This window comes from Triturus cristatus, chromosome 7 (genome assembly GCF_964204655.1).
Source record: "Triturus cristatus chromosome 7, aTriCri1.1, whole genome shotgun sequence".
Classification (NCBI taxonomy): Eukaryota; Metazoa; Chordata; class Amphibia; order Caudata; family Salamandridae; genus Triturus; species Triturus cristatus.
In genome coordinates, this window is record NC_140590.1 from 50588340 (window position 1) to 50613769 (window position 25430).

The 25430-nt window shown below is 49.4% G+C and overlaps 1 protein-coding gene across 1 annotated transcript in view; it reads left to right on the plus strand.

Moving 5' to 3' along the window:
* Window positions 1-25430, plus strand: part of GRIK5 (glutamate ionotropic receptor kainate type subunit 5) — a 1516626-nt gene that overhangs the window by 771131 nt on the left and 720065 nt on the right. Inside the window, exon 3 of the mRNA XM_085615595.1 lies at window positions 13298-13367. The gene's annotated coding sequence lies outside the window, so the exon portion shown is untranslated. The remainder of the gene's footprint in view (window positions 1-13297; window positions 13368-25430) is intronic.

Consider the following 25430-nt stretch of genomic DNA (forward strand, 5'->3'; position numbering starts at 1 on the left):
TGGAGGCTGCACCTGCCCCGATCGGGCTTTAACTCCGGCCAGGAGAATCGGTTGCCACGGGTCAATCCAGGAGGACTCCATCGCATGTAAGGAGTATCCAGATGACCCCACAGGGCAGCGAGCAAGCCAGGATCCTGCACCCCACCAGGTCTGAAGCGCACCACGAGGTGTGTGCCAGCTCCGGTGCCTCCAGCGCTCCTACTGCCTCCCAGCACGACCAAGCCAGCAGTGCCCCTGCCTGACGACACCCTCCCTGCGGCGAAGAAAGGAAGCCAGCACCGGCTACTCACCCCGCACGCTCTGCCTCCCTCACAGTGACCCGCTGTGCAATCCTGCGAGGCCGCGCCTGTCCCTGGTAGCGCCCACAATGGAGTGACGAGGGTGCTCATCGTGCAGCGGCCCTGGAGATAGCAGGAGAAAGTGCCTACCCTGCACTCGTCCCAGACATTGCCTTTCAGAAGGGAAGACGTCAAGCACCGCAAGCCCCAGTATCTGAAGTGGCCCGTACCTAAGACGGCCGTCGGCGTGAAGGCAAGAGAGGAGGCCCTGCAGATGATCCAGCGTGATGCATCCGTGCAGCAGGTGGGCCTGAGAGTGTAGAGCCCTCCCGCGCCCTTGACAAGAGTGGTACTGCAGGCCAGTGCTCCTGTCTCCAGGAGCCTGCACCACACAACGGACAGCCTGCGGCAAATGGCCCACAGCGTCACCTAGCACCTGCCCACTCAGCACCCCCCGCTGCAAGGAAAGGCCGGTGATCACCGGAGGTAGGACTGAACCTACCCAGCGAGAAACCTGCGCGCCACACAGCCACTGCCCCATGAGCACTGGAGGGGAAGTGAATCCTCCCTGACACATTAACAGCAGACGTGCACCCCCTGCAAAGTAAGGCTGCAGCGCGAGGGAGACTGCCACGGTGCTTACATGTAAAGCTAATGCAGTTGCCTACCGGAAGTCATCGAGTGCGTCCAGGACCATCTTGAAAAAAGGAGGAGTTGTCCTGGTGTTGCATCACATGGCTCTGCCCCAGCGTGTTCAGTCACCCCCAAGGCCACCAGCAGGAGGTACGACTGCTGTGACTGCCAAGAAATGACCACAGCACCACCTGGTGGCCTCCCAGAAGCAACGTGCTGAGAAACAGACATACTGCCTGGCCTGAGCAAATTGCCAGCAGAGCCCTCACAACCTATTCTCCCCAGACTGTAGAGACAGGCTGTATGAAAGGCCCTGCTGCACCAGTACGCTGCCTGTAGGTGCAGAGTCAGCAGAAAAGAGCCCTGATTCTGGTAGGAAGATCCAGGCTCAGTCAAAGGCACAGCATTGAGGGGTGTGGCTGCAGTGCCACCTAAAGGCCAAGGGTACCAGAGCACAGCACAAGTCTACACATCAATGGCCACATTTTTAACAGCCTTGTGCAACCATACCCTGATCAACAAAGAGTAAGACAGAGCTCCCCTCTCATCGCAGACAGGCAACACAGTGGTTCCTGAAGCACCGCAAGACCCTGCTAACAAGGAAAAAACAGTCACCAGGTCCAAGAGTGCACACCGCCAATAGGAGAAGACTGCCTGCTCAAACCCATTTGCTGAGATAGACTGCACCAGGCACAGCAAGACGTGCCCTCAGAGAGGAATGCCCAGAGAGTGGCCCTCTGCACCCTGCAGGTGAGAGCAGCAAGGACACCCTCAAAGACAGCAAAGTCTCCAGGTAGCTGCCACACCTTGAGACACAAGCAAAACTGGTGCCAAGCGCGCACCACTGGTGGCTGACTGACTCCCCCTCAAGCAAGGACACTGCAACACCAGCCCCCACTAGCAAGAGTGGATGACCAGCCAGAACAGCAATGTGTCAAGGGAGCTATCCCCACCAACAGCGCAAGAAAGACTGGTGCAGAGCGTGCCCCACACGTGGCTGCCCAACGCCACCGCCGGAGAAGAGATTGCATCACTCGCTCCTCCTGGTATACAGACACAACGGCAAGCTACAACACAGACACACCAAGTGCCCGAAGAGGATGCCCAAGAAGAAGACGGAGCGCACTAAGTCTGAGGTGCGCAGCACGGGCAGGCGCCCGAGAGATAAAGACATCTCCAGAGAGTAGCACTGCTGAATGCTGCATGGAGAGCAGCTACATCTCTACTGCATCAGCGAAGCCCCGCAGTCGTGCCAAAGACAACACAGAGTGTCCTCCCTCGCACTGCCTCAAGTCGGAGTCGTCGGTGACCTAAGACAGGCAAGATAGGAGTTGCACACTCCATGTGGCAGGCTGCCACAGCAACATGTGCTCCAACAACAGGCGACACGTGGCCAGATGTCACGTCGCACAGCAAGCAAGGAGCACGTCACACGAAGTGACCAGTCCTGACAAGCACACCGGAACGAAGGAAGAAGCAGGCGCCACGACGGCGCCGCCTCGAGGTCCAAGCACAACGCCCTCGAGGGAAGAAGAGTGACAGCCCTGTCACCCCGAAGAACCAAATGAACACAGATGCGCTGAATAGACCAACAAAGGGAGACGACGAGGACTCGCACAGCAAGCCAAGAGCACACCCAGACATACCAGATAGCCACCAAGGCGGACCGACGTCCCTGGACACAGCCTCACAGGAGAACCGAACATAAGCCGCAGCAAACGCAGACCACGTCTCTCCCCAACGCTTCCCCAGGCGGCAGTCCATCCTGAGCGTCAGCAGTCGAAGTCCAACGGCATCCCTACTCCTGACCACAGATGCCATGAATGAAGATCAGCACCGAGTGTCCTTCCTCCCACCGCCTCAAGAAGATGGAGTCAGCAGTGGCCCCAAGACAGGCAGGAGAGGATTCGCACACTCTACCTGTCAAGCCGTCACCGAAGATCAACCTCAGCAAGGCGGAGACACATGGCTGCTAAGTCCCTCCTTACATCCAACTCTACCAGCAAGTCACCACCACCTGTCATTCCGACCCACCAAATAGCTGGCAACTGCCATCACACCAGCCCTCAGCACATCCGTCAAACACCACCACTCTCAGAGTACCGATGGACTGGAGTCCTACACACCAGCCGACAAAAGAAACCAGAGGCTACCTGTGAACCTGGCCTACACCTGAACTGTGGCAGCGAGAGCAAGTCTTGGCCAAGACTCATCAATCAATCAGAGCATTTATAAAGCACACTACTCATCCATGAGGGTCTGAAGGCGCTGGGGGTGAAGGGTGCTGCTACTGCTCGAACAACCAGGTCTTGAGTAGCCTCCTGAAGGTAAGTAGGTCCTGGGTCTGCTGCAGGTGGATGGGGAGGGTGTTTAAGGTCTTTGCGGCGAGGTGGGGGAACGATCTGCCGCAGGTGGTCGTTCTTCGGATGCGGGGGATGGTTGCGAGGTCGGCAGAGCAGAGTTGGCAGTTCGGGGTGTAGAACTTGAGTCGTCTGTTGAGGTATGCCGGTCCAGTGTTGTGGAGTGCCTTGTGTGCATGGGTGAGGAGCTTGAAGGTGATCCTCTTGTTGATGGGAAGCCAGTGCAGGTCTCTTAGGTGGGGTGTGATGTGGCTGTGGCGAGGGATGCCGAGGATCAGGCATGCAGAGGCGTTCTCTATGCGTTGTAGTTGTTTCAGGAGTTTGGCTAAGGTTCCTGTGTAGAGGGCGTTTCCGTAGTCCAGTCTGCTGCTGACGAGGGCTTGAGTAACCGTTCTTCTTGTTTCGATGGGGATCCATCTGTAGATCTTGCGGAGCATGCGTAGGGTGTTGAAACAGGAGGATGAGACGGTGTTGACTTGCTTGGACATTGAGAGTGTGGAGTCGAGGATGAACCCCAGGTTGCGTGCGTGGTCGGAGGGTGTCGGTGCTGCTCCCAGAGAGGTCAGCCACCAGGAGTTGTCCCAGGCTGAGGGGATGGAGCCAAGGATGAGGATCTCCGTCTTGTCAGAGTTCAGCTTCAGATGGCTGTTCTTCATCCATTCGGCGACGGCCTTCATTCCTTTGTGGAGGTTGGTTTTGGCGGTGACGGGGTCCTTGGTGAGGGAGAGGATCAGCTGGGTGTCGTCGGCATAGGAGATGATGTTGAGGTTGTGCAGTCGGGCTAAGTAGGCGAGAGATGCCATGTAGACATTGAACAGTGTTGGGCTGAGGGAGGATCCTTGGGGTATGCCGCAGATGATCTCGGAGGCTTTGGATCGGAAAGGCGGGAGGCGGACACTCTGGGTTCTGTCGGGGAAGAAGGAGGTGGTCCATTCCAGAGCCTTGTTTCGGATCCCTGCTTTGTGGAGGCAGGTGCGTAGGGTGCGGTGGCAAATTGTGTCAAAGGCGGCTGAGAGGTCCAGGAGGATGAGGGCCGCGGTTTCACCATTGTCCAGCAGGGCCCTGATGTAGTCGGTGGGGGCGATGAGGGCGGTTTCAGTACTGTGGTTGCTGCGGAACCAGGACTGGGATGGGTCCAAGATGTTTTTCTCCTCAAGGTGGCGTGTCAGATGTCCACTGACGATCTTCTCGATGACCTTCGCCGGGAACAGGAGCAGGGAGATGGGCCGGACGTTCCTGAGGTCTCTCGGATCCGCCTTCGGTTTCTTGAGTAGGGCGTTGATCTCGGCGTGCTTCCAGCTCTCTGGGAAGGTTGCGGTCTCGAAGGAGGTGTTGATTAACCCTGGGCAGACAACTACGCTACGCTCGCGTAGTTTGCGCAGTTAGTGCTACTTCGCGACACGAGAATTGCACGTAGCATAGTGCGAAAACGCATAGCGTAGCGCAGTTGGCATTTTTTGCTCACTCGCGGTCCTCAACGTCAAGTTTGCGACCGCGAGCAAGCAAAATGACATCCCGGTGAGACTTTTTCCTCGTTCGCGATCAGCAACATCAAGTTGCCGATCGCGAGCGTGGAAAATAAACCTCCCGGCAAGATACTCAACGCGGGGAGGTCAGGTTTCACATTGCGTGTGGTCGCGTATGTTCGCGACCGCTCGTGATGAGAAACTACCAGTCCGCGTTGAGAAAGCTGCAGCTCGAGTAAAAATCTACTCGAGCGGCAGAAAACAACAGCTCGCACTGTGCAAGATGCCGTTTTCAATGATTGCACAGTGCGGACAAGCATCCGGCACTGTGCAATCATCGCGGACAGCGCACTACGCAGTTCGTGTAGTGCTACGCGTATCTCGCGTAGTGCAAAGTGCACTTTGTGTAGCTATGCGTAACGCTACTTTGCGAACTACACCCAGGGTTAGTGTTGATAACCTTGCGGAGATGGGGTGCAATGGTGGCGCTGGCTTTGTTGAAGATGTGGTGCGGGCAAGAGTCTGACGGGGAGCCGGAGTAGATGGTGCTCATGATTTTGATGGTGTTGTCGTCATTCACTTTGGTCCAGGCGAGCAGGGGGTTGATGTGGATGTTGGCCGGAGGGTCTAAGGTGTCGGTGGCTGTCAGGGCTGTCTCGTTGTTGAAGCTGTCGTGGATGTCTGCGATCTTGTGATGGAAGAAGGTGGCTAGGGAGTTGCACAGGTCTTGCGATGGTGGGATGTCGTTGGTGTTGGAACTGGGGTTGGAGAGTTCTTTCACGATGTTGAAGAGCTCTTTGCTGTTGTGTGCGTTGTTGTCGAGGCGGTCTTTGAAGGAGGCTCTTTTGGCGGATCGGATGAGGTGATGGGGTCTACGGATGGCGTTCTTGTGGGCCGCATAGCTGTCAGGTGTTTTTTCACGGTGCCATTCCTTCTCGAGTTTTCGGCAGTTTTGCTTGGAGGCCTGGAGGTCTGCGGTGAACCATCTGGCTTTCCTGTTGGAGGGTTTCTTGATCGGGGTGAGAGTGTTGGCGCAGTCGTCGATCCACCGCCTGAGGTTGCGGGCTGCGGTGTCTGTGGGGTCGGCGGGCGGGCTTCGGGCGAAGGTGGTGTTGAGCTGGTCTTCGGTGACTTTTCTCCAGCTGCGGCGGGGGATCTGTTGAGTGCGGTGGTGGGTTTCTGGAAGGTGAAGTGGATGCAGCAATGGTCGGTTCTGTGGAGTTCGGTGGTGTGGCTGAAGGTGACGTGGGAGCTTGCGGAGAAGATGGGGTTGAGCGTGTGGCCGGCGGAGTGGGTGGGCATGTGACGAGTCCGAGGTTGGCGAGGTTGTCGATCAGGTTGGTGGAGTTGCTGCTGTTGTTGTTCTCGAGGTGGAAGTTCAGGTCTCCGAGGAGAATGTAGTCTGTGGAGGCGAGGGCGTGCGTGCTGATGAAGTCGGCGATGGAGTCGCTGAACTGTGGCCGGGGTCCGGGGGGTTCTGTAGACGAGCATCCCTCTGAGGGTGGTGGTGGGGTCAGTGTGGATCTGGAAGTGCAGGTGTTCGGCGGTGCTGAGGGTGTCGTCGGTGCTGGTCGAAACCCTGAGGGTGTTCCTGTGGACGATGGCGATTCGTCCACCTACTCCATTGGAGCGGTCCCTGCATGTGATCTTGTAGCCATCCAGGATGGCTATGGCGATGTCCGGCCCCGAGGAGGGCTTGCCTTAGGGGAGGTGGGAGGGAGGAGCACCTGGGAGACAGGAGTGGGGCGACGAATGGGCGTGCAGAGGGGCGGGCCGTAGGGGACGCAGCGGGAGGAAAATGGACGAAATAAGGCAAAGGGCACCAAGGGGCACAGAAGGCAAAAACAAGGGGGGCACAGAGATAATGAAAGGAAAAAAGGCAAAGTTAGGTCAGTGGGAGACAAAAATACACAAGAGGCAGCAATACAATGAATACAACAGTACCGGACTACCGAGGCAGAGGGGCCTCGAACCTGCGGCAGCGGCGGTGTCAAGCAGCAGAGGCACACAGTCAGACTGGTGGAGCTGTGCGGCATGGGGGAGTGACCTGCCTGAAGACAGGGTCTCGAAAGTCCTCGAGGGTTGTGCGTGCGACTAAGTAACGGATCCTCGGTGGTCCTGTGGCTGCCTCCAGTCGGTACACAAGCAGCCCCAGCGCAGCACTCCTGCAGTCCCGTAGCAACCCCAACAACGGAACTCACCAGGCGGCAGAGTGAGAAGAGACAGTGCCCTACCAACAGGTTATAGGTTACATCCAAGCGGTTCAACAGAGACAATTGATCAGGCAACACCTCCATGAATTCTCATCATGGACTCCATCCATGCTCATGACGCATCTCATTGTATGAACTGTTAGAACTCACCACAGACCATCCCCAACGTCAGCAAAGTGGAGCCATGCAAGACTGCAAGACATGTCATCATCAGTGAACTGACGGTATGCAGCATACGTCTCCAAGCCAGCGGTCGTGTCCTGAACCCCTCAGGGTAAACTACGAGTGCCCGCCGAGATGGTCCTGCAGCAGGCGGAGTCACCAGCCCATGTCTGACGTCTTCTCCCCACCTGACTCATAAGGCTGATGGACCCTGTGGTGTTCAGTTGACTGATTATCCCCACAGGTTGAACTAATGTTTGTTGTTGTTCTTCAATAAAGTTGGGGAGGAATGTAGTGACCTGCAGGACTCGTTCTCATGTTTGCAGGCTTTAGTATTTCCCAGCAACTCCCTTGAGGGCTGGACACACTTAAATCCCCACCCATCCATCATGGGTGTCACGAGTGACGTGGCCCCACCAATAAAAGGGCCCGGGTGCACGTGCTTGTGGCCAGTTTACTGTTCCATATAACTGGGTGTCTGTGTCAGTTATTGCCATCATGTGGGCCTGAGGCCCAACACCACATAGACCAGCTCTATGCACCGCTGCTGGCTCCACAAACCAGCTCTATGCACATCTGCTGGCTCTACAGACCAGCTCTATGCACCGCTGCTGCCTCTTTAGACTGTAGTGTCCTGCAGGACACGTTCTCGTGTTTGCAGGCTTTAGTATTTCCCAGCCACTTCCTTGAGGGCTGGACACACTTACACCCCCACCCATCCATCTCGGGTGTCACGAGTGACATGGCCCCACCAATAAAAGGGCCCGGGTACACGTGCTCATGTCCAGTTTACTGTACCATATAACTGGGTGTCTGTGTCTTTTATTGCCATCATGTGGGCCTGAGGCCCAACACCACATAGACCAGCACTATGCGCCGCTGCTGGCTCCACAGACCAGCTCTATGCACCTCTGCTGGCTCTACAGACCAGCTCTATGCACCACTGCTGGCTCTAAAGACCAGCTCTATGCACCGCTGTATGCTTTACAGACCAGCTCTATACACCGCTGCTAGCTCTACAGACCAGCTCTATACACCGCTGTATGCTCTACAGACCAGCTCTAAACACCGCTGCTGGCTCTACAGCCCAGCTCTAAGCACCGCTGTATGCTCTACAGGCCAGCTCTAAACACCGCTGCTGGCTCTACAGACCAGCTCTATACACCGCTGCTAGCTTTATAGACCAGCTCTAAGCACCGCTGTATGCTCTACAGACCAGTTCTATACACCACTGCTAGCTCTACAGACCAGCTTTAAGCACCGCTGTATGCTCTACAGGCCAGCTGCTCAGCAGCCTGCAGTAATCTTCGAGGCCGCCAGGAGAGGGGGCGCCTGAACAGAGGCCCTGAAGGCCTCCCTCCACCCATCTTGCCCCACAGTGCGCCTCCTGCCTTCGTGTTCGCCTCTCTGCACCTGGCCTCGCGCTCCGAGAGCTCAAGATCCAGCCAATCAGGACAAATTATGAATACATTAATCAGCCGCTAAATGAAAGACGCCTCCGAAGGCACTCATTTCGCACTGTTTCCCCACTCTGCCGTCCTCACTCTGAGTTTCCGACTCTGATCTGTATTCATACAATCCCTCGACATTCCCCGCCCCGCCACTTCTCCTCTCCACCCGTGTCTCTGCTGCCTCGCCCACCCCCTCCACACACTCTCTGCCCCCTCTACGGATGTGCGCAGAGGCACGTGCCGAACGCTGCCGGAGTGGGGTTTTTGTACAATTGCTACCCGCCCATTAATTAATCTATTTATTCATGTGGCCCACCAGAGACTAATAGGTAAAGTATTCATTGTTTTTAAATAAACTAATTACAAAGATAAAGTTTAAAATTAAAAAACGCTAAAAAGAAAGATGATTAAACAATATGGCTTGTAAGCTGATGACTTCCTGTACCAGTCGTGGCGTCCCAGAATTTAGTTCGTGTGACCTCTTGTGACCTCGCCATGGTTCGAGTGTTGAAGCCTCTGATTGGCTAAGTCAAGACCCTTCACTAACCTGTAGATTAAAACAACATCGATTGCTTCCTCGACTGGCCTCATCTTTTGGTCGATAATTGATGGGACAGACGCAGCCCCTTCCCCGTCCGTCCTGTACCTTTGCGCAGATGCATATAATGCGCATTATAGGTTCGCATTGGTGGTCCGTGGGCCCATTACACTCCTGGAGTATGGCGTATTCTCCCTTGGGCTGCAGAGGAGTTCACGTCCGTCAGGCCGAGTCTCCCCTGCTCGCCAGATTTATAATTGAGCGCCTACCGTTCCTGTCAACGCATTTTACTGTTCGCTGCAGGGCGGCGCCGGAAGGGCGCACCCCCTTAGCAAACCGGCTTCTTTTTTTATTTTCGGAAAGAAAATCTGAAAACGGGTTTTACTTTTTGAAAATAAAAGGCGAATGCTTCCTCACTGTGGGACCCTTCTCTCGTGGTGAGGGTTGGGGGTTTGGAATGGTTTTTCTGTTCTTTACTGCCAGGTTTTACCTGCTGGAGGGGAAACGTATAAAATGACTACATGTCCGCGCATCTAAACTGGGTGGGTGGACGTGCAGCCATTTCTGCGACGGCCCTTACTCCCAAGTGCCGCTGAGGGGATTCATGATGTCAGAGGCAGAGTGGTCTGCCTGTGTGTAAATGTGGCGGCGGATCACTATGTTTGTGGAGAGGGTGTTATGTCGCCTTTGCAATGGAGCCCCCCCCCCTCCACCATATATAAATCGGACCCCATAGTCTGCCGCTTTTGAGACCATCTCATCGAATTTTCGAAGAACCCTCAAACTGGCAAATTGAGGTATATAGTAAGAGAAACCATTGGTAGTTCAGCTTTTTGGAAGCTCTAAGTCCAATGTACGGTTGTTTTATGAAAGAAAAGGAGTCTAGAGTTAATTCAGTGTCTTCTCTGTCAAAAAAGGTCGATAACTCTCTTTCGCGGCTTTTAGTCGGCAGGGTTGGTTGGATGTCATTCAGTCCAATGACAATGGTTTTCCTGGATATGTTTCTCTACAATAAGGAGGTTAAAATCAAGTTTGTTTAAGTGATTAACTTTACATCCATCTCTTATTACCCTTTCCAGGGTGTCCCCACCCTTGGGTCCGCACTCACAGACGTAGCTGATCGCGGATGCGATGGGCCAGTGATTGGAAGTGGAATTGAAGCTGGAGTCTCGGCTGTGGTGTGGTGGTCCTTGGATTTAACAGTGATCTGAAGTTTTGCATGTAGGGGTAACTGTGTTTATCCCTGAGAGCAAACGACGAATATAGGTGAATAGGTGGGATCGTAGCGTTCGATGTCGATGTCACGGTGGAAGGGCTGATGGCTCTTTCATCTTCATCAGTAGCAAGTCAATCAATCAATCAGTAGATTGTAGAGCACTACTGGTCACCCGTGAGGGTACCCAGCGGTTTACTGATTTGGTTACCAGGTTAGCTTTTTCCTTTGTCTTGTGTGTGTGATCTGGCCAAGATATTCTGGGATCGGTGGTCGTTCCCGAGTAGTCGTATTTAGGTACAGGCTCAATGTGTTTCTGTCCAACCTTCCATTCGAGATGCCTCCCTTTCGCCCAAAGTCCAGTATTTTGTTTTCTAGGGCATTTACTTCCAATCCACACTCAATGTTTAACTTGTTCAAGCTTGATAACTGTCTTTGCAGTCATGAAGGAGTTTCCCAAAAGAACACCCGGTCATTAAAACAGGCCAAATGGCTAATGGTTTGGGCGGCTTATTTCGGAGGAACACCTTCTGAACAATTCAAGAAATTCAGAAGATCCAAGATGTATCGGGAGAGCTCAGAGGAGCCAGCACTCGTCCTTGCTGGACATCTTTTTCAGGGTACTTCCAAGAGAGACTTCGTAGTTACTTGTCAGTTTGATCCATAGTCGGATTCCTTTATGCAGGGATATGATTAGGTGTTTGTGATTGGCCTGTACCCTTGTGTGATAATCTCTCCCATAAACAAATGTGATTTACCTTATCGAAAGCCCTGCGATGATATACATAGGAAAAAGAATAATTGATGGACAGAATGCTGCACAATGACAAACATTCACCCCGGTACAGAGATCTGGGCCTAAATCCATTGTTCTTTTCCTCCCCATGCCACTCCAGTTCAGACTAAGCCATATGCAAATCAGTCTTGACCCTGTGCCTCATGGGAACAGTCCAGCCTGAACTGCCAGGCCAGGTCCTCCCTGGACTGGAAACAAGCATCCTAGGACCGGTTTCAGGGCATCACCCCTCATCAGCCAGGATAGCTTGACTCCAGTGGCATCGAGAGCACGGGACTCACGTCTAGGCATATCCGTCCCACTCGGGGTGACAAATGCAAAAAGAACAATTAATGGACAGAATGCTGCACAGTGTCATACATTCACCCCAGCACGGAGATCTGAGCCTAAGTCCATTGTTTTTCTGCACCCCGTGCAATTCCAGTTCAGCATTCTGTCCATCATTTCTTTCTTTTGCTTTTGTCGCCCTAAGTGGTAAGAGTATGCCCAGACATGGGTTCCGTGCTCACTGCGCCACAGGATTCAAGCTAGCCTGGCTGATGAAGGGTGATGCCCTGATACCGGTCCCAGGATGCTTGTTTCCAGTCCAGGGAAGACATGGCTTGGCAGTTCGGGCTGGACTGTTCCCATAAGGCACAGGGTCAAGACTAAATTGCATATGGCTGGGTCCAAACCGGGGTGGCATGGTGAGCTAAAGAACGATGATAGATTCAACCCAGATCTTTGTGACTGGGGGTGAATGTTTGCATTTTTCAACATTCCCTCCATCATTTGTTTCTTTTGCATAATATACATAGGAAACATAAAAGGATGCTGTTTCTGCATTCTTTTTTAAATTATTTTCTCGGCCCTTTTTATAATTTGGGTGAAATATTGCCCTCTGTCATGATGGGGCAATCTGTCCTGTACGTATTACTTGGTTGAACATGTAAGATAGGAATGTACCATCACGATTGAGTCATGCCTCAACGGTGCAACTGGTCAGCCATTTAGAGCAGCAGCGCGAGAAGATCTGATGTTTTAGATCGCGGTGAGAATTTCTTCTTGCTGGATTCTGAAGCTGTCGACATACGTGCTCATAGTGAAAGAGGATGGATTAGTGCTTCAGAAGAGTCCCTGTATCTACCCATATGTCTTTCGCTATGAAGTAACCGTTTGTAATTTTGTAGGAAGCGGTGCTGGACCCAATCAGGGACCAAACAAAGTTTCACATTTTTGGCTCTGATCGCTTCTCTAAGATGTGTCCATGATTGTCCTTGTTCGTTCTGTTTTGTCATTGATCTGTATTTATATTTTAGCTGTTATACCTGTTTGTCGCGCTCATCGGAGCGTGGTCGTGATGGCGCGTGCCTCCAAGACTTTAAAAACTGCCTTTTGCCTGAAGCTTTTAAATGGAAGGTCTTATTGAAGTGTTGGTTGTTGGCTCTAAAGCGATGGTAGTTGCCAGTTTGATAAGACACGCAGGTGGACATGTACTTCAAATTGAACCACCGTAGTGATTCCCACCCATCCCCCAACTCACCTCGGTTCAATACTGAAGAAAGGCTGCGTCACATTCTAGTGATAATAAAATCTTGTTTCTTCAATTGTAATAATTTGAAGTTCAAACAACTGTTTCCAATGAGTTTCTTGTTTGTGGAAGAAATCTGAGTGCATCTACCTTACAAGAGCCTTCTAAATCTTTTTGATGAAGATATAGAGAAATTTGTAGTGAGCTATTATCAGTTTCTTGTCTCTTATTTCGGAATTGTACACACATGAGACGTAAAGTAGTGCATACAACTATAATCAATGGTAGTTTTACAATTCTTAGTGACAAAGGTTGGCCTCACTGGTTGTTTTTTTTTTTTTAATCTTCCATTAAATGCTCTGCATCCAGATGTGAGAAGAAAGTTAGAGTTAAACTTTGCATTTTTGGTTATTTTCTGTTTGGGGTTACCATACAACGGAGGTTTGATGCTCTAAGCCCCATCAGTGGAATCATCGCCTGGTGGTTCTCTTGAAGAGGTTTCTAGAAGGTTCTTGTTAAAGTCACATCAGGATAATTGTAGCATTTCCATCAAGGTCAAGACTGGTTTGGAGATCTTCAAAAATGGAATGTATCACAGAATTGTCTTCTGTCGCTCTCGGAGGAAGGTTCCTAGCGATACTCATTAATCGCCTCTTTTTCTGCATCTTTTTACATAGGACGATTAAGAAGTGATTGGACGCTGGGCCGATGGATGGACTCTTTATGTGAAAGTTGCTCTTAACTAAGGTAAGATTTGTGCCACTTTCTTGTCCCATTTTGATTTTTTTAACCTTGCTCTATTTGTTCTGAAGGATAAAAGACAGATGCCCCCATGAGTATTGTCATTATATTTGCATTTATATATTGCTTACTACCCCTTATGAGGTGTCAAATCGCTTTTTCGGCAAGTAGCACGCTACTCCGGAAACCAAAAAGGATTAGTGGTGAATTAGTATAGGGAAATATGAAACTGATTCGAGAGGTGGATATGTTAGTCAGTTATTTGGATTGAAAAGGATAGTAGAGGGATTGAAGAGGGAAGGGTTTACATTTATATAGCGCTTGCTACCCCTGATGAGGTGTTAAAGTGCTTTTCCTAGGGTAGCACGCTACTCCGGAACCCAAACAGGATTAGTGGGGAATTAGTATAGGGGAATATGAAATTGATTTGAGCGGTGGACATGTAAGTTTGTTATTTGTATTGACATGGTCCCATGTTGCCAAATCCATAGATTTAAGTAGTAAAGGAGTGAGTTGACCACGTGTTGCAAATACATTCGTTGTTTCAGTTAATTCCTTTACTAAGCCTCACACTGGTTAAATCATCTGATTTTATATCTTTTAGTTCTGGAAAATAGCTTAGTAATGTGAGGATGTTGTGAAGGTTTAAGATTTTGTGACTCCCTTGTTATTGGTACATAGGGCTAAAATCTAACTTATTGTCCTCTACGGTGTTAATATTTAGATGGTGGCCTTTGATGGACAATTTACTTGTTTATCTGGAAAAATAGGTGTTGTTAATGGAATATCACTCCAGGACGTAGGAGGGACGGACTTGTGGTAAAGTCAAGCGAACGTCAGCTGTTGGAAGTTGGAGATTGATCGAGTCTTCTGGCAGACCAATGAGTTGCTGTCTTGAGTAAGTCTTTTAATAAAGAGCGTAAAGCCCTCAGCGACATTTTTTACGGTATCTGATACAGGAGTTAAGAAGCCGTCAGGTATCTGGTTGGGTCCTTCGGTTTTTTACCCCGGTTGTTGTCACTGTGGAGTTCTTGGCAGCCACTTGACTGCAAGTAGGTTTGAGAGATGAACCTGTTGGAAGGGAGGGTTGAGTTGTAAGTTGAAAGATATTCTGTTGGGGTCGTTACTGGGGTTGATATTGATTAGTAATTTCAATTGACTTGTTATTGGACCAAATTGAGTTAGAGCGCCTCTTTTCAACAGAACTGAACATCGGGAAGAGTTTTGGGATTTTTTGGGTTACTTGTCGTAGTTGGACGAGCAAGTGTCAAGAACTTTGCAGATAGAGTTTTGTTTCACTTCCTGAGCTGTTTTAGTCAATGTTTGGTGATGTAAGGGAGGGATTGGTCATGGCCTCCTCTTTGTCTGCCTTTGGATCTACGTTCGATTTGCTTTGTACTGGAGAAATCTTTGGGTTTTTGAGTCGAGGGGGCTATTTTTTGTGGTTGGTTGCCCATTGACAGGGAGTTCTCTGTGCAAGCTTGCGTTTCCCTACTGACGCTTGCTGTTTTTTGTAATGCATATTACAAGTTGTAATAGCGGGTTTTGATTCCCAAGTAATAAGGCTAGTGTTTAATTCAGTTTGTGATTGTGCTTGAGACGAGGCCTTTAGATCAGTACGTTTTGAAATCATTTTCATAGAAAGAGTTGTATCAGATCTTTGACGTCGCCTAGCCGAGCCAGGCCGTGTATATTTTGTCCAAAGGATTGTAAAGCCTGCTCCATACTCACAGTAGGTTGAGGGTTTAGTTGTGATAGAGATAATTCTGTATTTATATTTTTAGTAGTGTCACTTGTTCTGATAGAAGTTCTGATTGGTTTGCTAGAGTGTCAGCCTTCTTCCTAAGAGTTGAGCGCGTGGTCCCCATGCCTTCAGAACTAGTTATGTTGGTGGTATAAGTTCTACCTCAGTGTCGGGAGCAGGCAAGTGAGCTGCAGAAGGAGGTACTGCAACTGTTTCCTGTGTGGGCGATGAGTGTGATGCGGGTCTAACAGCTGCAAGTGCGTCCAGCTAGATCAACAATACAGAGTTGTCCAGTGAACCAGCCATAGAGTCAAGATGCACTTGGTTCATCAGGGAATCCACTCTCTTGTTCCTTCGTGGTCACTAACCCACCCAGCCATCTACTCGACACCTTTTGTTTATCTCCCAAGTCAAGCCTCCACCCTACTGGAATACAGTCATCCATTATGCAATCACCAGCTGTACAGCCACATATCCACCCAAAACCCCTGGTCCAGCCTATTGGAACACAGCCACCCATCCATTCATTCACCAGCTGTCCAGCCACACATCCACCCAAACCACCCATCCACCCTACTGGAACCCAGCTACCAGTCCATTCATTCACCGGTTGTCCAGCCACATATCCACCCAAAACCACCCATCCACACCACTGGAACCAGGCCACCCGTCCTTTCATTCACCAGCTGTCCAGCCACACATCTATCTCAAACCACCCATCCACCCTATTGGAACACAGCCATCCGTCCATTCTTTCACCAGCTGTCTAGCCACAGATGCACTCAAAAGCACCCGTCCACTTTACTTGAAGACAGCCACCCATCCATTCATTCACCACCAGCTGTCCAGCCACACATCCAGCCAATACCACTTGTCCACCCTACTGAAACCCAGCCACCCATCCATTCATTCAGCAGCTGTCCAGCCACACATCTACCCCAAACCACCCGTTCTCCCTACTGGAACCCAGCCACCCTTCCATTCATTACCCAGCTGATCGACCACACATCCAATAAAAACCACCTGTCCACCCTACTGGAACCCAGCCACCCATCCATTCATTCACCAGCTGTCCAGCCACACATCCATGGGCGTAGGAAGTCTGGGGGACGCAGGGGTTATATCCCCCCCCCCCCCCAGATTTTGGAGTGGGGTGGACATGGAGGACAAGGATGAGGGGAAAAGGGGACAAAAGAGTGCCCCTCCCCCTTCTGTTAATTGCAGGTCCAATTCGCACAGACAAGAGCAATGGCTGCGCACCTGACCTGTGACCTGTCTCCAGTTACCTGTGGTCTGTGTCTCAGCTTGAGCTGCTGTGGGCATGGCTGGGCAGTGTCTGGAGACTTATCTCCCCCACACTCCAGTTTTTCACATGTCTTTAAAAGATCATTTACATCCCTCTGGAACTAGTTAAGGAGGCTTTGTTTGTTTTGTTCACTGGTTTCAGTACCTCCTGGGGCCCCACTCTGCCTATTCTCTATTCCTTACATTTGTATTCAATTTTTACTGTCACAGAGTGGGAGAATGTCTTTAGTGACAAGGCCACCTTTCCAGAAGAAAAATACTGGCTATTTGTTGTTTAAAGAGTGTGTAAAGGCCTCAACTTGAAAGTTGAAACTAAATAGGGATATAATTAAAATGTATGAATTCATTTGTAACATGATTTTTCCGACTTTGTTTCCTTATGTATAATAAACGTAAACTATTAGTCATGGATCGTTAATGCAGCACTGGAACACATTTAAAAGTGCTTTCTACTTGTATGTGCTGTTTGAAGTGCGCACAGATAAGGGCTAAAAAGACCATCTTTAGGTGAGTTTGCTTATTTCGTGTACTGGATGGAACATCCAATACCTGTGGTGCCGGGAGATCTCCGGTCAGCCGGTGACCCTAAACAGGAGACTGAAAGTTTTTTGCCGGATCAGCACATTATGTATTTCCTCCACCCTCCATCCCTGATTGATGCCATAATAGCAATAGTTTTACATATCATAAAGCCTGCACCGCCGTCAATACCATGCTGAGTTACTCTGGGTGTCTGGGAATACATCCTGCATTCAGACAACTCACTCCTCATTCTCATCACTCATCCTTCCCTTTTACGCTCACTCTGCACTCACAGCGATCACACTGCTCTCCATGCACTCACACCGATCACCCTCCTCCTACCCTCCACTCACATGAGCATTCCGCTCACCCTGCACGCACATGACACTCCACTCACTTGTCACTTTCACACCTCACCCTATATTCACAGTGATCACCCTCACTCACTCTGTTACCCTAAACTCACACTGTTCATCCTCCTGTTACCCTGTCCTCATATAAACACACCGCTCACCTTGCACTCACTGCGACCACATTGCACTTATGCCCTGCACCATGAACTCATGCCGTTCTCCCTCCATTAACCCTACAGTCATTATCAGCACACTGATCACATTGCACTCACACCACTCACCATGCACTCATGCTTTTCATCCTGCACTTACATGAGGAGACCACTCACTCTGCACTCATGTGACACTTCACTCGCCTGTCACTCTCACTGCTCACTTGGCAATCTTACTCAAACAAGCACATTTCCCACCATGTGTTCATTCCTCCCACTCTGCACTTTCATCTGCACCCAAACTTGTATGTCACATGACTCACCCTGCAGCCTCTCCTCTCACCCTACTTTCACACTGTCACATCATTCACTGTGCACTCACATACGCACTTCTGTCACTCACACAGCTCACCCTTTACTCACATCTTCACACAGATCTTCACTCACATCTTCACTCACATAGGCACATCCCACACCCTGCACTCACACCACACATACAAGCACATCACTCACCGTGGAGTCAAACCACTCACCCTGCATTTCCTCCTTTCACCCTGCACTCACACGGACAAACCTTTCAGCCTGCATTCGTACAGGGACAATAGTCTACCAGAACTCATAGGGACAAACCCCTCACTCTGCACTAACTCCTCTCACCATGCACTCTCCAGTCACTCTCACAGATCACCCTTCACTCACATCTTCACACACATCTTCACTCACATCTTCACTCACATAGGCACATCCCGCACCCTGCACTCACACCACACATACAAGCACAGCACTCACCGTGGAGTCAAACCACTCACCCTGCATTTCCTCCTTTCACCCTGCACTCACACGGACAAACCTTTCAGCCTGCATTCATACAGGGACAATAGTCTACCAGAACTCATAGGGACAAACCCCTCACTCTGCACTAACTCCTCTCACCATGCACTCTCCAGTCACTCTCACAGATCACCCTTCACTCTCGGCGCTCATCCGGCACCACATACAGACACACCACTCACCCTGCATTTACACTGCTCACACCAACCTGCACTCTCTACTCTCACTCTGCACGCACTCCTCTCACCCGACACTCACATGGGCCCTCCTCTCACTGCATTCATGCATCGCACCCAACACTCACTTTGGCACATTTTTCACCCTACACTCACACCACTCATGCTGCACTAACTCGCACTATTCACCATCACTCAGCACTTACATGAGCACACCTCTTACTCTGCACATACAAAAATACAAAGATTTCATGAAAATACACATATCTCTACAAAAGCACCCGCAGAATACCTGCTCTTACCATAGTAATAGATGCCTACTTAATTCCATCTTCAACAACAGGGCTGGTGCAAGAAGGGAGAGTGGACAGAGAATGTGGGATGGCACAAGAAGCGAGACTAGGGCTGGTGCTTTGGGGTATGGCGATGGATTGAGGATCAGGTGACACCTTCAGACATTCCTGGCTTTCCAATCACCACAATGCTTCATTCTGGGATGTAAGTTGGGTCTCAAAAACCCAAAAATGTTAAGTTTTGAAATCCATGGTTGCCAAAGAAGTCAAGCATTTCATAAGGTCAGTTGGAGGCTCTGATATCAAGTATTAGAGCATAGATTCGTTAATTTCCAATACTGTATCTGCTTGATCCACACGTGAAACCAAATATAAGCTCCGCACAGCTATTTTTAGGAAGTGCACTTTTCATTCATATCGTACTTGTAACAAACATTGACAAGACAATATATTATTATTTTTAAATAGCGTACAGAGAATATGTTTTAATTGAGATTCCCTAAAAGGCAGGCAGGTAGAGTGAAGCAGCAGGACAAGCTTTTCTAACACAATAAAATCATATTGACTAATGGAAGCATGAGTGACAGTGTGTCTGTGTGTGTGGGACAAAAGTGTACAAAAGAGTCCAAGAGATATAGTGCGAATGTATGTGTGAAAGAATGTGTGTGTGAGTGTCAGTGTGTGTGAGTGTGACAGTACAAAGGTACGAAAGTGCAAGAGATATAGTGAGAATGTGTGTGAGAGAGAATGTGTGTGTGTGTGTGTGTGTGAATGTATGTGTGTTAGGCATGCAAGTGTGTTGCTGGACTGGCACACTGGAGGTTATTCTTGCCTTATGGACAAGGGCACTAACAGCCTATGGATGGGAGGGGTCACTTATGGCAAATTGCATTCCCTGACATGCTTCTATGAAGACACCATCATTGGCTGTGGGGACTCGAACTGTCTGAGAAAGCCGTTAACCCAGCCATACCCTGCGGCAGGGACACAGAACACGCACCACCGCACCTGGCTGAAGGCCCCAACATGATGCACATAATTCTTAGCATATGGGGTGGATCCATAGAAAAATGTTGGAACTGATATTTGAGGTAACTCTTGTCATTCCATTTTCTTTACTCATTTTATAGAGGGTGTCAATGGCAAAATGCTGACCCTTGTCCACCGGAGGAATCTTTAACGGTACCCATGACTGTGGCTGAAGAATCCATGGTAAATTTTTGGCACTGTCAGATTGAATGTGCTCCTTGGCATAAGGGGCTCACCCATGAACAAATACTGACCTTGCTATAGCGGAAGTAATTTCTGACTGAAGACAATTGAAAAAGAATCAGATGCACTCCTAGGAAAAGCCAGGCTTCCCTGGTGCACCGTGAAAGGACGGGAGTATTTCACGAATGCCCCACAGGGGTCTGCAGCATTTTAGAAATTTGATCCCAAAAATGTTAAACATTTCTCGGGGGAGAAGTCTACTCTCCCTTAAATCATCTACAAGAAATCTGTTATATTTTTTTGCTTCCTGAAATTTGGGGGAAGTATTACATGCCACCACTTGCATAGATCTTGTTCCTCACATAATGGGTATGAGATTAGCTCTCACAAATGCTTGTCCTGCCCCATTGCTGGGAGCAGGGCTGGCTTTAGGGTGGTGTGACTGGTGCAGCTGCACCTGGCGTTGATTTTGGTGGGGGGGTGATTTGTTTAAAAATAATTTTTGGTTTAAAAGTACATGAACTTTCTTGTGCCTCAGGCAACAATAAAAATGTCAAGATAACTCTGGTGACTAATGTTCCTACTAGTGAGAGTTCAGAATTTTGTCTATTGGAAATTTTGTCTCATCATAAAGTAGCACAGAGGGTTCACGTGCCTGCTGCAAAAAACATGTACCCTGCAGAACACAGAACTAAGTGAGAGTGAACTATGAGAAGCACTTTAAAAAAATATACCTTTTTCTCACCTTTGGTCTAATTACTTTGTGAATGTAAATAACAATAAAGCATACTTGCAAACTGTTACTACATGCCTGCCTTTCTCAATATATCACTTCAAAATGTTGCAATTGTATTAATTTATTGGACGTACGGTCTCACGCAAGGGGCAATTTGTATAGGGTCAGTTGAAAGTCCACAAGGTTGTCCCTGCACCCCCTGAAATATAGTGTCTCCTATGCCCCTCCCCATATCCACCTTGCTACTCCACCCAAATGCACTCATCCAGCTATCCCTCCAGGCAGATCAATGCACTCATCCACCCAGATGCATCCATCTACCCACTGGCTACCCCAACATTTTTATTTTTGGGGGGTGATTTTTATATAGTGCACACTAGACCCAAAGGATTCAGAGCGCTTTACATGAGCACCAGTTATGTTACACAAGGACACCTTCATTTTTACGCGCGGGGAGATAGTGATTTACGCCGAGGATCGTATCAGCAGGACAGAATCCTCTCAGGCCTACAAACAGGACAGAGGACACCACTTCCGGTCACGGAGGCTGGGCAGGAAGTGTGGAGTGAAGCAGGGCACCCAGGCCAAGACAGAGGGATGGCTTGGACACAAGCTGGCCCGGAAGTACAGGAGGGCAGAGATCCTAGAATAAAGGATGCTGTGGGTCCTTCCTCCGATCCCAGAAACGCACGCACACCGACCGTCCTATTACGCGCGCCCTCCCTCCTTCTCACGCCCCCTCCCTCTCTTTCATAGCTGTCTCCCCTGTCCCTTCTCACGTGTTTATCCCCATAATCAGCAGGTGTTTACAAATCCATCTCATTTGGTAAATTTAAACACTAAACATTGCGAGGCGACGGCGCCTCTAAAAATAGGCCCCCGGTGAGCAGCCCTAATTTGGGATTTCATCGGCGGTTGATGGTGGACGCTTCTGATTGGCTGGTTCCTCCAGGCATCTGCTGCTTGGCTCCTCTCCGGGTCGTCCAATGAGACGGGAGCTGGCGCGACATCCCACACCCTATCACGACAAATACTTGGAGGATTTCGCAGCTATAAAGATAAAAGGCAGAGCACAGACCTTCCTCTCTATGTATTAATATTGCAAACAGTGCCGTCTCCAGCCAGCACAGACCTCTCTGAGCTGCTACAGAAGTGCACATAGACAGGTTGTGTGTGCTGCCGTCGCCATGCACGCGCTGCATCCAGAGCCGGGGACCCTGGGTTTATTATAACGCACTGGAGGCTCAAACCATGTGGCAGAGTTAAATAAATTATGTGGCAAAGAAAATTGCTTTTTTTTGCATACTATTCAGTAAATTCAAAACACACAGCACCGTATGGAGCAATATTATGCAGCCGTTTTGAATTTTTGATGACGAGGAGGAAAAGGTGCCGTTTCACTGCGTCATATTAAAAATGTTACTCGCCCAAAAACGCTGTTGTCTTGTGTGGAAGCAAGGAAAGCAATGCTGTTAGCACTGACTTTTCTATCTTGCAGAGTGAAACACTGGCCCAGATAGCTCGGGTTTGGGACACAAGGAGGCATTCTGTTCTAAAGAAATAGAGTTAAATTCTAGATTGCGCTTCACACACAATTACCCATAATTATGAGATATTTTGCAGTAATTATGGGTAGTTACGCCAGAGAGAATTACGTCAGTTACATCCACCCCTACACCCCATAGCCCTCTGTTAGGGTGAGTGTGGAAAAATGCAACAATGAAAAACACTACAGCTGTGCAATGCAATCATTCCCATGGCCATGGCTGACGGGGGGAGGTGTGCTGGGGCAAACAGGGTGCACTGCGGTACGCTTGTGGCCACGACAACTTGCCCCTGCTCTACCATCCTCACTGATTCCTCGTGAACCACGACCACATGCCCCTCCTCTACCAGCCTCACTGACTCCTCGTGAACCATGACCACATGCCCCTACTCTACAAGCCTCTCTGACTCCTCATGAACCACGACCACATGCCCCTACTCTACAAGCCTCCCTGACTCCTCGTGAACCACGGCCACATGCCCCTGCTCTACCAGCCTCACTGACTCCTGGCGAACCACATGCCCCTACTCTACCAGCCTCACTGACTCCTGGTGAACCACGACAGCATATGACTACTCTACAAGCCTCACTGACTCCTGGAGAACCACGACCACATGCCCCTACTCCACAAGCCTCACTGACTCTTGATGAACCACGACCGCATGCCCCTACTCTACAAGCTTCACTGACTCCTCATGAACCATAACCAAATGCCCCAACTCTACAATTCTCACTGACTCTTGGTGAACCACAACAGCATATCACTACTCTACAATCCTCACTGACTCCTCACATACCACAACCACATGCCCCTTACTCTACAAGTATCACTGACTCCTGGTGAACCACGACCACATGCCCCAACTCTACAAGCCTCACTGACTCCTCGTGAACCACGACCACATGCCCCTACTCTACAAGCCTCACTGACTCCTCGTGAACCACATGCCCCTACTCTACAAGCCTCACTGACTCCTGGTGAACCATGACCACATGCCCCTACTCTACAAGCCTCACTGACTCCTCGTGAACCACGACCACATGCCCCTACTCTACAAGCCTCACTGACTCCTCGTGAACCACATGCCCCTACTCTACAAGCCTCACTGACTCCTCGTGAACCACATGCCCCTACTCTACAAGCCTCACTGACTCCTGGTGAACCATGACCACATGCCCCTACTCTACAAGCCTCACTGACTCCTCGTGAACCACGGCCACATGCCCCTACTCTACAAGCCTCACTGACTCCTCGTGAACCACGACCACATGCCCCTACTCTACAAGCCTCACTGACTCCTCGTGAACCACATGCCCCTACTCTACAAGCCTCACTGACTCCTGGTGAACCATGACCACATGCCCCTACTCTACAAGCCTCACTGACTCCTCGTGAACTACGGCCACATGCCCCTACTCTACAAGCCTCACTGACTCCTCGTGAACCACGACCACATGCCCCTACTCTACAAGCCTCACTGACTCCTCGTGAACCATGAACACATGCCCCTACTCTACAAGCCTCACTGACTCCTCGTGAACCATGACTACATGCCCCTACTCTACAAGCCTCACTGACTCCTCATGAACCACGACCACATGCCCCTACTCTACAGCCTCACTGACTCCTCGTGAACCATGATTACATTCCCCTACTCTACAAGCCTCACTGACTCCTTGTGAACCACAACCACATGCCCCTACTCTACAAGCCTCACTGACTCCTCACATACCACAACCACATGCCCCGACTCTACAAGTCTCACTGACTCCTGGTGAACCACGACCACATGCCCCTACTCTACAAGCCTCACTGACTTCTGGTGAACCACGACCACATGCCCCTACTCTACAAGCCTCACTGACTTCTGGTGAACCACGACCACATGCCCCTACTCTACAAGCCTCACTGACTTCTGGTCAACCATGACCACATAGGTTGCCCTCTTTCTCCGTTGCTATTCACCTTTTTTATTGAACCTTTAGCAATCAAGATTAGAAATAATGCTGCTATTCGATCACCGGTCTTCCGAATGTCCAAAATAAAATTATTTGCTGACGACATTATTTTATATCTGAGGCCCGATAAAGAAAATATTGAGAGTGTTTTAAAAGAATTTAGAGAATTTGAACAAATTGGTGGTTATAAAATAAACTCCAATAAAACAGAAATACTAGCTTTAAATACTGATATTAATTATCTCCCATTGGACTTAAGAACACAAGCAGCCAATAAAGATCCGATTAGGTATTTAGGAATTTACATTAACTCTCATTACCACCAGCTGTTTGAATTAAATTACACCAGGATGAAAGATAAAATTAAGAAGCTTTTGGATCAGTGGCTTTTATTACCACTCTCAATTGTGGGCAGGGTATCTCTTATCAAAATGTCAATACTTCCGTTGCTTATATTTTTATTTAGTAATATCCCTATAAAAGTCAAGCTCTCCTTTTTTAAAGAAATTGAGACGATGTTCAGAAGTTTTGTCTGGGGGAAAAAATTTTCTAGGGTCAAATTACCAATAGTACAACTATCTACCTCACAGGGTGGTCTTGCCCTACCAGCTGTGAAAATATATTATGAGGCCGCCTTTTTAGATATAGTGGCGGGACTGATGGGCTCGACATCTAAGCGAGACAGTTTCTTTTTGGAAAAAATGCTTCAGGAAAATAGCTCCAATTTACAAGTGTTCCTAAAGACTTCCAAATATCCCAAAAAAACCCGATATAAGACCTTAAGGGAATATCATTCTAGACTTCAGTGTCTTTCAAAAAAAATGGACTCCTCCGGCTGGCAATTCTTGAGTTTGAGGGAATGTTTAGATCTCGGGCTCCAACTAAACAAAAGTCATTTAATTAGATGGGAAAAGTGCGGGCTAAAAGAAATAAGACACTTTTCCATTCTTAATCGAATAATTTCGTGGCAAGAGGTGATGTCCAGAGCAAACGGCCCGAATAGACCTACGTTTTTCGAATATATACAAATCGTATACTTTATAAGGAAAATACATGGTATTATTAACTCTCCATCTGAACTAGCTGTAGCCCTATACGGAGCCAAAATAATGGGTATAGGGAATTGGTATAGGCTGCTATTTCAACAAAATCATACGCCACTGGTTGAAAGCCACCTAAGAAAAATAGACCACGTGACACAATGCAGCCTTCAATATAAAGACTGGGAGACGATATGCCG